General features: G+C 36.9%; 1 protein-coding gene across 1 annotated transcript in view; it reads left to right on the top strand.

The window, feature by feature from the left end:
* The first annotated feature begins 440 nt into the window (after positions 1–440).
* The window catches only part of LOC102687900 (cadherin-20), a 57,527-nt gene continuing 51,228 nt past the window's right edge, over positions 441–6,739 (top strand). Inside the window, exon 1 of the mRNA XM_069190929.1 lies at positions 441–903. The gene's annotated coding sequence lies outside the window, so the exon portion shown is untranslated. The remainder of the gene's footprint in view (positions 904–6,739) is intronic.

Below are 6,739 nucleotides of genomic sequence, written 5' to 3'. Positions count from 1 at the left end.
TTTTTATTACTTATTAGCATCATATTATTTTTCGTTTCATGCTGACATGTGAAAAAAAAACAATTTAAAGGTTAATCTTAGAAACTGCTTGTTTAAACCATCTAATTAACGAAAAACAGACCGTTTTGCTAAGTTGTGCGCAATGTGCATTACATCTGAGTGACAAAACTGTTAGTTTTACAGCAGAATTACCACTAATTACCCTTAATCTCCATGTCACATTAAAAAAAACCCACAACAACAAAAAAAAGTTATTCATAGTCAAGAGTGCAAATATTGTTTTCCAAAATGCTGAGTTTGGGGGGAATGGAATTGGAGAAAAGAGGGCTGTCTTCTATTTCGACAGCCAGGCTTGATACACTGCAGGGAGCTCCTTGGACACTGCACCTTTCGTCTGGAGTAGGTTTTGACTACTCCCTGGGGAGAGACAGTGCGATTCCTGGCACCAGTGGGCTAATTCAATTTACTTCAGCTGCATTTGCCTTGTCAGAATATTCATGAGCTAGGGAATGAGATCCAATGCCACAAGCAGACAGAGCAGTCAGTTAGAGAGGGAAGAGGGAATCAGAGACAAGATTTCTTCTCCTGTAAAAGGAGTGTATTCTCATAGAAGGAGGTGGAAGGGGGGGTTTAGCAAAGCCACACAAAATAACTTCTCATTTCACCTGAAGACTTGGATTTGTGCTCTCGGCAGAAGCGGCGGCAGCAGCAGAAGCAAGGGCACCAGCTAAAGGGCTGTGGGGGCTTCTGCTCCTTTCTTTTCTTTTCTCAATATTTTCTCTGACTTCAGTGATCAACAGTCCTCTCTGGGAACTGGAAGGTGTGGATGGAGACAGGAGCAAAGTGAACTTCAGAAGGTGCAAAAACTAAGCAGGGGAGATCAGCAGGAGAAGCATATACGAGGTAATTGCTATTTTTTTTTTATGAAAAAGCGTTTGTAGAGTGCTCACCTGTAACCTTCGGGGAGCAACAAATGTTTTGTGTTTTTTTGTAGATCATAACATTTTTACTTCCTCGGAAATGCTCTGGGGAACCACGAAGAGGATGATAAATATTCTCAGTTCTCCCCAAAATAATCAGTGATGACTCAATGAAGAGATATGATAGGAAAGATATTCCTGGGAAGAAAAAACAAACAAAAACAAGTTAGGGACAAAATTAAACAAGTTGGCATTTCTATTGTGAAATATTCTACTGTAACAATAAGTACAAAAAAAGTTGTTTTTTCTATGATGTCCTGAATTTTGAAGAAGCAAGCTCGCAGGGGGAGAAAAGTTATCATTGTCCCTGCTTCTATTTGCTTGCTGCTATAATTATGACTGATCACTGTGCATTGAAAGAAGGTGGTGAAGAGAAAGCTATGTGCGCATTAATTAGATTCCATGTACTTGGGAACAGAATAGACTGTTTCACTCAGGAATTGGAGAAAGAGTCTGGCTGCTGGCAGTCTACACTGTAACCAAGGCAGCTGACATGAATAAAAGCCAACAGGGACACTGTTATTTCTATTTTTCACCCTCTAAAACACACAGATTCTGCCAACCACCGTTTTTTTACAGTGGATAAAGATTTCATTGTTGAGTGGTGTGACTGGAATCATTAAGTATCTATTTCTACAATCTCTGAGGCACACTAGTTAACCTCTCTAAAAGTGTCTGGGAGCTTTAAAACTACAAATCCTGAGAAAATGCAGGAAAAATTGAATGGTTCAGTTCACTCAATGAAAATCTAATGCCTGCCATAGAAGTGGTATTCAGAATTTGCAGACAAATAGGTCAATAGATTTCAAAAAAGATAAAAATGGTAGAAAAAAGTGTGCATACCTTTGGCAATAAGTGTAATACAGTATTAAAAGATCTCATGAATTAAATGCACATTGCAAGCAAAGCTAGTAATCATTGTGCCATTCAGTGAATGTAAACATTCATCATTAATAAAGTAACTATTTTTCACAGATGTTTTCAACATATTAGTGAAGGTTTAATGAGATTGTCAGTATAACAACGTTAATATAGGTTTATATTTTCAATTTGAACTACCGATAAATTTGTTTTGGCTTTCAAAAGACATGCTAGAGAAATTAATGAATGTACAGTTTAATAAGGAGGAAATCATGAGGTGCTCATCAAATTTAATCTGTTGTGTATCTTGATATTTTAATCCCAGAGGAAAGAGTATGGCACATAGCTATTACATTTAATTGGGCTATAAAGAGAAAGGCACCATTACCTGACCATTTTTCTTTTTTCTAAGTAAAATTCACCATTGGGAACTTGGCTCTGAGCTTTAGCTAGGAGGTTATCAAAGGTGGGGTTTAAGTTACAAGTCCTAGTTCATTATTGTCTTCTTATGTATGAGGTTTAGGGGTGTTGTGGGTTTGGCAGAAAAACAACCCTAAATCTGAAGAGTTTCCAGATCCTTCATTTTGAGTATAGAATCGTCTGAATAGTAATCTATCTCTTTTGAGCTCTCGAACTTGCAATCTGTCTCAGTTTCCAAAATGACTAGAGAGGCGCCCAGCAGAGAAAATAACTGTAGATCAGGAATAAAGGTTTCTCTACATGTTGTTATCCATTTCTGCAGTAAGTAGACATGGATGACCTTCATGTCCCTCAAACTGAAAGTTTTCAAGGGTGATCTAAATAAGCAAGGCCAATTTCTGCATGTGCATACCTTGTGACTGGTAAACATCTTCCATCTTCCATTCTTTCTGGATGGAACTTGGCAATTTATATTTCAAAATGATAATTTTTGTAGTGTTTGTTATTTTTCAAATATAGCACATGAGGAAAATGTAATTACAGTTGTTAGTGACATTTTTCCAATGCTTTTTCCTCTTTCACATAAATAGTATTTTAAATTGATAATGAGTTTTGGCTTTATAGCCATTCAGTTTCAGCAATAACAGAATAAGGTGAAGACCAGAAGTTTTCAAAAATATTTTTTTTTGTTCTAATAAGAAACCTGAATAAAGTTCTATCCGTATAATAAATTTTCATTCTGAAAGTTTAAAATATATGCTTGTATACATTCACTGAAAGAAGAAATGTACTCTAGGTGTTCAATTATGTCTTAAATACAGTATACATGCTCAAGCTTCTTTGATGTTTTATTTAAAATACAAATTCATCACTGTGGATTTGTACGTGAATAGGTTGTACAAGAATATTATCACTTCTCTGGGAATAACACAGCTGACTCTTGACATGTACATATATACTGTGCATATTTTCAAAAATCAAAAACATGGTTAGATGAGCAGATAACTATATGAACAGGTAGATGACTACATGGGTAGAAAGATGAATATACTGTATAGCCAGACTGAAACACCAAATGTGTCCTCCAATAAATAACATTTGCTGCAATTTTAATGCCTCTCAGGATAGATATTCTATGTACTGTATGCTATCTTTCAATTATGAAAATGCATAAGAGCTACTGTAGGATTAAAAACGCTGGAGGTTTTTGTTTTGTATCTTTTTCGTTCATCCAAGCTCACTCTAGGTTGCCTTTACACTCTGCCTTAGTTACATACAGAGTTTGTATCAGTACCTGCAGCCAATATTTCAAAGACCTAATTCTATCAGTCTTTCATTTAGCTGGTTCATTAGTCTTTCATGGGTAGACCAGTAAATTATTCCACCACCTCTCAGGATTATGAAAGTAATCATGTTCTTTATTTCTTAGTCAGGCTTTCAGGTAATGAATCTCTTTAAAATGGGAGTTGCTTAAGTAACAGAGCGTACACCTTGAGCAGAAATTAGTTTAAATGGATTTTCTCAGGCGAGATTTTGAGTCGAATTTTTATTAAGTGAGATCACATGAAGGAATCCAATTTTGAGAATGAACCTGATTAAAAAGATGTGGCATCTCCTCAAGCCAAATTTACCCCAGTCGAAAAAGAGACAGAGGAAAGGAGGGGAGAGAGAGTAGTTTATATAAGCCTTACCCTCTCACTTATTGTCATGCATTCTGGCTCTCCTCACACTTCATTAGCTTTCACTAGGAACTCAGGAGATGTCATGTAACAACAACACTAATGATGTTTAAGTGAGCACAAGGCCTGAATTTCAAGCAGTGTTCCTGTTTACGTTCCCAGTTTGGTCCTGTTCTGGAGACAGGAGTACTGAACCATCACTCATAAACTGCACACTTTCTGTAAGTGGTTGGCTTTAAAGGGTAAAACTACATTTTAGACTCAGCATTCCTGCTTCTGTGTATATTAACTCTCTGTGTATACACCCGAATAACTTCCATGCTTTCGACTTTGGGCATGTGGCAGATTTAACCACACAGGAATATTTATGTTCTTTATTCCTGTTATTTTAGTGATCCAAACCTGTCATCACACCTCATTTAAAATATTAATCAAAACTACAGCATCTGACTCCAACTTTAGGTGCAGAAAATGGAATGCAGAGTTGAATCTGCCATGGGCCTTTTGTATATCTGAGTCCTTTTGTAATGTTTTTAATGCTGGTTTCATTCCTGACCTGGAAGCTTTCTCATTTTAAAACACTCTTGAAAAATGTGTTTGCTTTCAAAGTCCTATATCAGAAAATTCTTCTTCTGTACTTCAGATAATTTACCCCCTGTACTTTAATCTATTATTTAGGAATTGGTGTCCACTGCAATGGTGTTCCCTAATAAATAATTTACCAAGGCAAACTATCCAAAGTCCATGACAAAAGGCGAGATCAGGTTTAGAGATACAGTACAGATGCATTTAAACAGTAGGGCCTGCCTTGTGCTGTATGGTGCACCTCAACAGGAGGTGAAGATTTAACCCCCTCCTCCTACAGTGCTACTTTTTCACCTCATACAAATATTAATTGAGAAGTGTTCTGCATAAATGATCTAGAAATTGATCTTCCAACCTGTAGGACATGTCTTATCAATTCTTCTATATCTCAAATGTGCAGGACATGTCTTATCAATTCATTTATATCTCATTTGTTTGGCGTATTTTTGTAATCATCTCTGTTTGATTGTGTGGATCAACAGGTTGTACTGTATGCAGAATTTCAATGTTATTTGGTATGTCAGTGAAGATACAGAAAGTGTATTAGAGGTTTTACAATAGTATCCACTAAAATGTGTCTCTTTTACTATATATTACTTATATAATACTTGTTGATTTCGCTTGATGTTAGCTTTATCTGTGTAGATTGCATTTTCAGCATCTTAAAGTAATCTGATGTTTCTTAAATAGAGAAAGCAGTGGCTACACCTTCCCTCTAAATGGGTCAAGGCAAGCAAAAGCAAAGTAATGTATTCATTTCCAGCTTTTGTACTGGATGTTAAACACTATAAAAGAAAGAGGTTTTACCCCATGCATACCTAAGCTTTTTTTTTACCTGATTATGCTATATTCTATATATTTTGTTTTCTTAACTGATATTCTATCAATATTATCAACCCATCAAGCAAAGAAAATGTTGAGAGCAACTAAAAACACCATCAGTGATAATAGTCTCAAATGGTAATAAACAAGAACACAAATATAGATTGATTTATGTTCACATAAGGCTGGGGCACATATTAATCTTCAGACACATAAATCCCCAAAAAAAGATTAAATATTGAGGGGTTCTGTTTTTTCAGTTAATGAAAGCAACATCTCATTTGTCCCCTGTTTGCTGCTAGACTGGGCATCAGCACTGCAAGAGCTCTTATTTCTTTCTGAGAGATCATATTCCACTCAGCAGGAAGTGCTGCGCATGCTGGTTGAAGATCCTGATGATGAACGGGCCTCTGTAGTTGCTTCCCAGTAGTTGGGCTCTGTTGACTTCCAGTTAGGTGGACAGAGTTGCCCGTCCAGCACGCGCATTGTGCTCCTTCATGAATGTTTCGACAAATGTGAGAAACATAGTCGTGTGTTGTTGTCCTGCAGAAATGTGAGGACCATTATATTCTGCGAAGGAAGGTCTTTATATTGTACAGTCAAGCAACCATCAATATGCTGTGATCTCCATCCTTGCTACTACCCATAAAATCACATATCCACCACTAAACTTGTTCAGTTCTGCCATACAACGTGGATGGTGTCTCTTCCCACTTCTGCAGGACACTTTCTGTCTGCGGTCTGGCAGGGCTGGCGGGACAGTGATGTGTGACTGCCGTAGCCACTGGGCTTGCACCAGTCCTAATGCGTTGCAGATGTGATCATGTCAATTGGTTTACACCAGGGTGTCTGGTGATTCTGGACATTGACACTTCTGTGCTCAGCATCCCTTCTGCCTTTCGGTTATGACATTTTAGTTCAGCCATGATTCATTTAGATTTTCCCAGCTTTTGTGCCCATGGTCTTAGGTTCAGTAACACAAAAAATCTTTACTAAGATCACATATACTTTTGCTCCTCTGCAAACCATCTGGAACACTTACTGTAGTTAAGGTTCTTCTAAGATACAAATATATATAGAGAGGGAAAGAGAGAGAACATGCTGCACTGCAGTGTAGAAATAAGTGTTTGAAAAAGAAAATTACATTTACTGTATGTAATTATGTACACAAGATTTAAATGACTGGAAAATAATTTCCTGAACAAATTTTTAATTAATACAAGGCTGTGCTTTGGTCTTGAAAGGCAGCAATACATTATTTTTTAAATTATTGTCAGTTTTCAGTACATTGTATTTGCCACTGTAGACCACTGTACTGCACCTCCCTTCCTTCTTACAGATTATACTGGGATATAGCTTATGCTCTCAGCACTCTCTGATACTTTTCAATAA

Source organism: Lepisosteus oculatus, chromosome 6 (genome assembly GCF_040954835.1).
Source record: "Lepisosteus oculatus isolate fLepOcu1 chromosome 6, fLepOcu1.hap2, whole genome shotgun sequence".
NCBI classification, from domain to species: domain Eukaryota; kingdom Metazoa; phylum Chordata; class Actinopteri; order Semionotiformes; family Lepisosteidae; genus Lepisosteus; species Lepisosteus oculatus.
The sequence above is the reverse complement of the archived record's forward strand: the minus strand, read 5'-3'. Positions and strand labels throughout refer to the sequence as shown.